Raw genomic sequence first — 10,645 nt, forward strand, 5'->3', positions numbered from 1 at the left:
TTATTTAAGTTATAACTGAAGGTTATTGGTTTGATGTTTTTAATATATGCTTTGTTTTTTTCCTTTAGTAAACCTTGAAATTCTTTCATATGTAGATAATGAATTTTTTATGGTAATTATCAAAAGCTCTCATGTAATGTTTTGTTATGTCAGACCATATGTATGTAGGAAAACTATTGGAAAGAATTTGGTTTATGGTGTATTTTTCATTATGTAACAATTCAATTAATCTGTGAAGATCAAAAATCTCAATTTTTAATGAATCAACCTTGAATTTATGCAGCATTCTGTCTCTTCTTTTTAATGATCTATGATGATATAAATTAAATTCAAAGTTACATAAATTCATTAGATGTTTGGGAAATAAATCCCAATTTTTGCATGACCTTAAAAAAGTTAGTTTTGATGTGGTTTTTACTAATTTGTAGTTCACAACACTTGTAGAATTCTCACTTTAAGTGTCCCAGTACAATCGCCAAAAGTTTATTTTGTGCAAATAGGACACATATCACATGGAAATATCTGACACAATGATTCTCTACAATTGCAACACCATCGACAATCCACTGCATTGTGTAATTTAATCACATGCTTTCGTACAGCATACATGTGTCCGAAATCTTGAATAGAGATCATACATGAAGTACATAAAGCCAGAGCACCACCCGTAGAACAATAAAAGTATATGGCGCAAACTTTTGTACGTCCGTTTAGCGCAAGGATTTGTGAATTAGACACTACCTTGTCCTGAATATCCGTAAGGTCCTCACTGCGATCACTAATATAATTACTGTCACTCGACAACGCGTGATCTTCGTCAGATTCGTCTACACTGTTATCCGACAACTCGTGATCTTCATCAGATGACTCGTCTAATATTCTCTCGAAATTATTATATTATTTTCCATTTTCGATGACACTCACATCTTCATCACTATCTTCGATGATAATTACTTCTTCTATGTTCATTATTTTTTCTTCTCACTTGCAATTCACACAGGACACTTAGCTCGGAGACGGTTCGAGACTTTTTGACGTGGAGACAGACCCTCTCCATAAGTTTCAGCCCCATCTCCTCAAAAATTATCGCAATTCTTCCTAGAAAAAATTCGAGCGGCCGGACATCGGCGCTCATTTTTGTTTATAAAAATTCAAGCGGCCGGACATCGGCGCTTCCTAAACAATGAGAAAGAATCCCGCTTAGGGGGAGGGGAAAGGTATCGCAAAGGCTGCCGAATATCGGCGCGTAATGCAACACGGTCTTTTACCGCGAAAAAAACACGTGTCCCGATGTGTTCATTGCGATAAGCGCGACCCCCCAAGATCCCCTCAGATGGAGGAGGGGAGGGGGAGGTACCGCGAGGGTGGCCGAATGTCGGCGCTCACTTTGCGGTGTTTTGTTTATAATAACATGTTAGATAATTCAAAGTAATACAATACGCTGTTTTGTTTATGAAAAACAATACGCGATAAGCGTCTCCCGCACAGCGATAAACGCCCCCGCCCCGCGTGACATCATACCCCCTCGCCAACAAGATCCCCCCGCCCCGCGTGACGTCATACCCCCTCGCCACGAAGATCCCCCCGCCCCGCGCCCCCCTCGGAGGACCTGGGTTAGAACTCTCTTTGTATTCCTACTATTGCCGATGCATATTTACGTTCAAATCTATGTGGACGTAGCATAAAGTGACTTCACATATGCAATGTATACATCGATTTTTAATACATGTTTGACCTGAGATAATCGATAATGTGGAATTAAAAATGTCAGTAATTACCATTTGATAATCAGTCGGTAATTACAAATATTTTTAATTCCAAAATAGTGGCGCTGCTATTTTGTCGGAGTTCGCCGTTCGCTCGGGGATCCCCTTAATTCCGATGATCCCCTCTGACCCCCCCTAAAGAAATGTTGGCGAGAAAAATATTGGTCCGAAAGTCGCTAAATTGGGAATCGAATCCGAGTCTTTCGCTTACCGGGCGACTGCTCTTACCTCTAAGCTATTCAGACCCTTCGAAACAATACTTTTCTCCTTCGTCTTTATATAACTATTTTGTAAATAACGCCTTTTTCAGCCGGCATAAACTAAACACTAAGAATTTAAAGGCTCTTCTATATTAAATATAAATTAAGAATTAAATTGGCTATAAGAGCCATACGCGGATTTCGGTGCGTTCATTCCAACGAAATTTAATTTTTCGTTGGAATTAAATACTTGTGCACGGGGCACGAATTTTTGCTTGGTATTATAGCCAATTTAATTCTTAATTTATATTTAATATAGAAGAGCCTTTAAATTCTTAGTGTTTAGTTTACGCCGGCTGAAAAAGGCGTTATTTACAAAATAGTTATACAAAGGCGAAGGAGAAAAGTATTGTTTCGAAGAGTCTGAATAGCTTAGAGATAAGAGCAGTCGTCCGGCAAGCGAAAGACTCGGGTTCGATTCCCGATTCAGCGATTTTCGGACCAATATTTTTCTCGCCTACATTTCTTTAGAGGAGTCAGAGGGGATCAACGAAAAATTAAATTTCGTTGGAATCAACGCACCGAAATCCGCGTACGGCTCTTATAGCCAATTTAATTCTTAATTTATATTTAATATAGAAGAGTCTTTAAATTCTTAGTGTTTATTTATATTTATTTTTTTTTTTATTTAGTTTATTATTTTAATATTTATTTATTTATATTAATATTTTATTAACAAGGTTTATTATGACATTAAATTAATAATATTTGTATTAATAATGTTGACATTTCCCAATATACTATATTTTAAATTTTTTGACGGAAGAAACCACCTTCTCGCTGTTTCCGTTGACCAACAATATGTATGTCTTACATTATGTAGGAATTTATTTGTTTATTCAGTAATTTTAATTTAGATGTATAATATAATTACTTTATTAAAGATGTTTAATTAGTTAATACAAAAAGGTCTCGGATCTGGATAAAAGATCGCGATATTCTCTCGATATTCTCGCGCAACCGTCTCGTTTCGCTTTCTTTTCGGTTCGATGACTTTCAACGACTGACTTATTATTACCATGTCGAAATCTATCTCGCCAGACAAAAGACAAATACAATACGAATATACAGACGATAAACATTACCGGCTCGACAGTTAAAATATATATATAACAGCGCGTTTGACCGACCTTGTTTGCGAGTCAAAATAGGAATAATATCGGCAGAACATAATAACATATAAAACATAATCTAGTTATAATAATAGTACAGATATACAGTATTTATGGCGAGAAGAAACATTCTTTAAAATTTATACATTTCTTTTTATTTACATCTTATAAATAAAACAAATCTTTAATAATTGTCAATATAAATCGATTATATTAATATATTTTTATCTATTAGCAATAATATTACCTATAATATACACTCCGCAAAATAATTAAGAGATAAAAAAAAATTGTGTCTAAAAAAATAGGCAAATTTTAAATAGCTGTAACTTTGTTTCAAAAAATGAGAATTTAAATTCTAAAAAAGGATTTCTTAAAATCTCTACTTTCGAAAGGACACACATTTTTCACTTTCTTCAAATCTGGTATTTTTTATATATAGAAAACGACGAACTTAACAAAATGGAAAATTTTCTTCTCACTTTGTAGACGTGTTGCATGCACAAAAAAATTTGAAAAAATTTTTTGATTTTTTTATGGTTTGAAGTTTTCCCTGCAAAATTGTTTTTAAAATTTTAATTTCGATTTTTCCTTATAAAGTTATCCAGAATTGAAGAGAAAGTGGTCATTTTTACTTTGATCGTTCATAACTCCGTTAAAAATTATTGTACAGTAATTTTAAAACTGAATTCTTAAAGCTGAATCTTTATGCTCTATAGTATGATATAGTGGCCGAATTTTTTTAACTCGTAAATTTTTTTACAAATAGTTAAAAATAACGAAAAATTTCGCGGGTTTTCTTTTTTTTGTTTAAATTTCGAAAAAAATTACGCAAGGTGACTAAAAAAATTTTATGGACTTAATATTTTGTCTCTTTTAGTACCCCAAATTTTACGAAAAATCACAGACTTGCTGTGATAATTTCTTTATAGTGATCCGTATGTTCAATATGATCGATGCGTACAATATGTTCAAAAAACTTGATTTGCTTTGATAAAAAATTAAAAAAGTAAAATCTGTGGCAAAAATTTTTTCTCCACTTTCTAACATAATTTTTTAACTTGCCTCAACGTAAAATTTAGAAAATTTATAGTTGCATATTATTTCCAAAATTACCACCGACATCAGCTTCACCCAAAGTTCACCATGTAGAGGTTGTACGATTGGATTTGCGCTTTGGATGAAGCTGATGTCGGTGGTAATTTTGAAAATAATATGCAACTTTAAATTTTCTAAATTTTATGTTGAAGCAAGTTAAAAAATTATGTTAGAAAGTGGAGAAAAAATTGTTTTGCCACAGATTTTACTTTTTTAAACTTTTTATCAAAGCAAATCAAGTTTTTTTAACATATTGTACGCATCGATCATTTTAAACATACGGATCACTATAAAGAAATTATCACAGCAAGTCTATAATTTTTCGTCAAAGGGGTACTATAAGACACAAAAATTTAAGTCCTTAAAATTTTTTTAGTCACCTTGCGTAATTTTTTTCGAAATTTAAACAAAAAAGAGAAAGCTCGCGATTTTTTCGTTATTTTCACCTATTTGTAAAAAAGTTCACGAGTTAAAAAAAAATCGGCCACTATATCATACTACAGAGCAAAGATTCAGCTTTAAGAATCAAGTTTTAAAATTGCTGTACAATGATTTTTAACGGAGTTATGAACGATCAAATTGAAAATGATCACTTTCTCTTCAATTCTAGATAACTTTATAAGGAAAAATCAAAATTTAAATTTTAAAATACGATTTTGCAGAGAAAACTTCAGGCTTTAACGTGAAAAAGTAAAAAAATTTTTTCAAATCTTTTTGTGATGCGACACGTCTACAAAGTGAGGAGAAAATTTTCCATTTTGTTAAGTTTGTCGTTTTCTGTATATAAAAAATATCACAATTTAAGAAAATGATAAATAGCTGTGACCTTTCGAAAGTAGAGATTTCAAGCTTTGAAACCCTTTTTTAGAATTTAAATTCTCATTTTTTGAAACAAAGTTACAGCTATTTAAAATTTGCTTATTTTTTAGACGCAATTTATTTTGATCCCTTAATTATTTTACGGAGTGTATTTTTATTAATATTATTATAGATCTTTTGATGTATTATTATGAAATTGTACATTTTCTTGTAATTCCATGTATTATTGCGTGGTAGTGTCTGATTTAAAATATTTTATTATATTATATAATATTATTTTTACAATTAGAGTTTATAAAAATGATCACTCTTATGCTATTGTAACTAGTCAAATCTTATATATGTACTTATTTATAGGAATGTGCTGCATATCAGGTAAATATCCGGTATCTGGATATCCAGCTACTTTTTTATTTATTTAGAATTATCCGGCTATTCAACCTATTCGGCCATTTCCCACAATCTGATGATTCAAAATAAATAATAAATATAAAATCGTATACCGTATATAAAACGTATTGATAAAAGTATTTATTTAGTTAGATTGACCAAAAATTTGGTGAAATATAGTTCACCAAAATATTTCACCTAATTTTTGGCCATCTAACAATAAATACTTTTATTATTTAATTTATTGTATATTTTTATACAGGGTGGTTCTTGTAACGGTTGCCACGATTCTTTAAACGTTTCCGACAGTTTAAAAAAAAGTTTATATATAGTAAAAGTTTACTTACTTTACGCAAGCTATAACGTGCAATGAAAAAAAAAAGAAAAATTTTTAATAAAAATTGAAACTGAATTTTTTAAGTAAAATCACCATATTTTTTTATATAATTGTTTACGAGTAATTTTATACAATTTGACATAATCTTACATAAATTATGAAATATCTCGTAAAATATTCATTTTTTGTTGATTCTATTTTTACTTTTATGCACAAAATAATGAGAGGAATCGATTGATATGAAGAAAACACATAGAAAAAAATATGTATAGCTGTTAGTTGTAAATTACATATTTTTTCTTACAAACAACATATATTTTCTTTACACCAATCATTTTTCTCATTATTTTGTGCATAAAAGTAAAGGTATGATCGACGAAAAATTAATATTTTACGAGATATTTCATAATTTATGTGAGATTATGTCAAAAAGTATAAAATATCTCGTAAACTATTCACTTTTTGGCCATCCTACTCTTATAACTTTTTATGCAGAATATTGCAAAGAATTGATTTATATAAAAAAAAAAGATTAAAAGTGACATTTTTTATAAAAAAATTTTTCTTTAAAAATTTTTTTATTGCATGTTATAATTTGTGTAAAGCTATAAATTTTTACTATATAAACTTTTTTTTAAACTGTCGGAAACGTCTCAAAAATTGTGGCGACCGTTACAAGAACCACCCTCTGTATAAAAGTATACAATAAATTAAATAATAGAAGTATTTATTGCTAGATGGCCAAAAATTAGATGAAATATTTTGATAACCTATATTTCATCAAATTTTTGGTCAATTTAACTAAATAAATACTTTTATCAATACGTTTTATATACGGTATACGATTTTATATTTATTATTTATTTTGAATCATCAGATTGTGGAAAATGGCCGAATAGGTTGAATAGCCGGATAATTCTAAATAAATAAAAAAGTAGCTGGATATCCGGATACCGGATATTTACCGGATATCCGCACATCCCTACAAATAAGAACATATGTGTATATATATAAGATTTGACTAGTTACAATAGCATAAGAGTGATAATTTTTATAAACTCTAATTGTGAAAATAGTATTACATATAATATAATAAAATATTTTTAATCAGACACTATTACGCAATAATACATGGAATTACAAGAAAATGTACAATTTCATAATAATACATACATCAAAAGATCTGCGATAATATTAATAAAAATATATAAGTAATATTATTGATAATAGATAAAAATATAATATTTTAAATAATTAATCAATTTATATCAACAGTACAGTTGTAAGATTTGTTTTATTTATAAGATATATAAATAAAATAAATGTATAAATTTTAAAGAATGTTTCTTCTCCATAAATACTATATCTGTACTATTATTGTATTATTGTAACTAGTCAATTAATCTTGTTATTGAATATATTTTATATTTTCTTTTACATAATCTTATTGATATAAATATATATAATATATATACCGGGTGTCCCATTTTAAAGGACCCACTCAAATATCTCAGAAACACTGCGTTAAATCAAAAAATGTTTCCTACAAAAGTTGTAGGGTTTTGAGGGGGACATAACATAGTAATATTCATATGACCTTGGGCGGCGTCTCCAAGTTCAAGTGAAGGTGAGAATAAATTTTTTAAATGGAAACCCATATTTTTTATTATAACATCTTTTTCTACTAATTAATTTGAACAACTTTTATCTGAAGCATTTTTTTATTTTCTTCAAAATTCACCTTCTCACCTTCACTTGACCTTGGAGATGCCGCCCAAGATCAAATGAATATTACTATGTTATGTCCCCCTCGAAACCCTACAACTTTTGTAGGAAACATTTTTCGATTTAACGCAGTGTTTCTGACAATGAGATATTTGAGTGGGTCCTTTAAAATGGGACACCTGGTATATATATGTATATATTTTTATATATATATATATATTATATATATTTATATATATTTATATATATTTATAAATATTTATAAATATTTATTAATAATTTTTGTTTGCTTTCTATTCCTTCTCGCGTTCTTGCTTTCAACGACATTATATATATATATACATGAATATTGAGTGTGTCGCGATTCTTATCTATAAACAAAATAATGATCCATGTGGCAACAGCGCACGTAAAAATTTATAACGTCCTCTATCTGAATATTTGAGAAATAATAACTGCTGTTTTTTTGCTCCACTACACCTACAACGCACGCACACATACGTACGAATCGTAGTTCAAGTTATACTTCTATATTAGGCTTCTAATTCAGATTTAGAGGGTAACAGTGCTTTCTTTCGTGCATCTCAATCCCAGGGAACTTGCCTTTTTATTCATACAAAATGTATTATACAAATATTTATTATACAAAGCACGTATTACGACGAGTTGACAGCTAGGATGACAGCTGAGAGGTAACGAAAACTATAATTTTGTAATTATTTCTCATTTTTCATATGAAATCGAAGTTCGCTGAGATCATTGATGTATGTATTGCAATCGTAGAGAAGCAATTTTAATTCTGTCAAATCAATGCAATGAGAGACTAGAAGTACGAAAATAGTGCTTCATCGGTAAAAAAACAGTCACGAGGGATCCCCTTAAAAATCTCGAATTGAGATTATTCCGAAAAAGTCTTGGCAGCGTACCAAGCAAAAATTCGTGCCCCGTGCACAAGTGTACAAGTATTTAATTCCAACGAAAAATTAAAATTCGTTGGAATCAACACACCGAAATCAGCGTACGGCTCTTATAGCCAATTTAATTCTTAATTTATATTAAATATAAATAAATAAAAAAATAAATATAAATGTTTTTTATTTTTATATCGCTAGTAAATTAATCAACAGGATAGTTAAATTAATCGACCACACTAGCCAATGAATTTTGTCTAAGTTATGACTTTATCGACCATATGGTTGTGGTCTTTATAAAGTATAACTTGAAATTATTAATTACAAATTTTTCTTAAGTGAGAAAAATATTGGTCCGAAAGTCGCTGAATCGGGAATCGAACCCGAGTCTTTCGCTTGCCGGGCGACTGCTCTTACCTCTAAGCTATTCAGACCCTTCGAAACAATACTTTTCTCTTTTTGCTTTTATATAGCTATTATATTGCAAGCGAAAGACTCGGGTTCGATTCCCGATTCAGCGACTTTCGGACCAATATTTTTCTCACTTAAGAAAAATTTGTAATTAATAATTTCAAGTTATACTTTATAAAGACCACAACCATATGGTCGATAAAGTCATAACTTAGACAAAATTCATTGGCTAGTGTGGTCGATTAATTTAACTATCCTGTTGATTAATTTACTAGCGATATAAAAATAAAAAACATTTAAATTTGCTCCTGGACCTAATCATGGAGCCCATCCATATAGATGATTTTCCAACTGTTTAGTGTACGCCGGCGGATATACAAGGCGTTATTTACAAATAACTATATAAAAGCAAAAAGAGAAAAGTATTGTTTCGAAGGGTCTGAATAGCTTAGAGGTAAGAGCAGTCGCCCGGCAAGCGAAAGACTCGGGTTCGATTCCCGATTCAGCGACTTTCGGACCAATATTTTTCTCACTTAAGAAAAATTTGTAATTAATAATTTCAAGTTATACTTTATAAAGACCACAACCATATGGTCGATAAAGTCATAACTTAGACAAAATTCATTGGCTAGTGTGGTCGATTAATTTAACTATCCTGTTAAAATAAATATAATTAAATAAAAAAATAAATATAAATAAATTAAAAAATAAATATAAATACAAATAAAATAAATAAAATAAATAGAAAAATAAATAAATAATAAATAAAATCCGGTAAAATTCTTGCGTAAATTTGAAAATATAGCGCGTTACGAAGACGTAAACGAGTGTGACCAACTCTATTATTTTGGACGGTGTATGCGGAGAGCAGTGGCGAGCTGATTCGACGTTCGGAATCCGGATGACATCGAATCCCTGAAAAAATCGTTCATAGATTATTTTTGGGGGAGGATCAACAAGCTCGTTTCCGCGAAGAAATCTATAACGGGAGATATTGTTCTGGGGGTCAATCATGTAATTTCACGTAAAATTATTCACTTTTCATTTTTCACTTTTCACTTTTCATTTTTTATTCATCCAGATTTTACGTCTTCGACATTCTAAAACATAAGCATTTAATAAAGATTTTGATCAAGATTGGACTAGATGATAAGACATCAGGAGCATTAAAAATCATTAAAAATCTCTACTGGAATCAGACAACAAATATTCGCACAAGTAGCAGTACTTTGACATCCGATTTTAAAGTGTCTAAAGGAGTCCGCCAGGGATGTATCCTATTTCCCCTGCTGTTTAACATTTGTTGAGAAAATATTTGAATCCGCACTGCAAGACAATCAGATAGGCATAAAAGTGAACGGTAAACCTTTAAATAACATCAAATATGCGGACGACACTGCTGTTATGGCAGGTTTGATGGAAGATTTACAATTATTAATAGATCAGTTAAATGCTGCTGCCAAGGAATGCAGGCTTAGAATCAACACCCGAAAAACCAAATTTATGGTGATAAGTAGACTGCAACACGAAAATACATCTTTAACCATCGATGGTCAACACATAGAGAAAGTGTCGAAATTTAAATACTTGGGTTCTACAATTAACAACAAGCTAGATTGCGACGAAGAGGTCAAAATTCGTATCGGGATGGCTAAAGCAACGTTTCACGGGTTGAGTATCTTATGTCAGCGTCAGCTCCCCATGAACTTGCGTGTGCGTGCGGCAAAGTGTTATGTATGGCTTATTCTGCTGTATGGTGCAAAGACGTCGTCTTTAAAGGTGAAATCGATAGTACTCTGCGTTGATACCACTGCTT

Source organism: Prenolepis imparis, unplaced genomic scaffold (assembly GCF_030444845.1).
Source record: "Prenolepis imparis isolate NDT839.2.m4 unplaced genomic scaffold, iyPreImpa1.0 SCAF_15, whole genome shotgun sequence".
Classification (NCBI taxonomy): domain Eukaryota; kingdom Metazoa; phylum Arthropoda; class Insecta; order Hymenoptera; family Formicidae; genus Prenolepis; species Prenolepis imparis.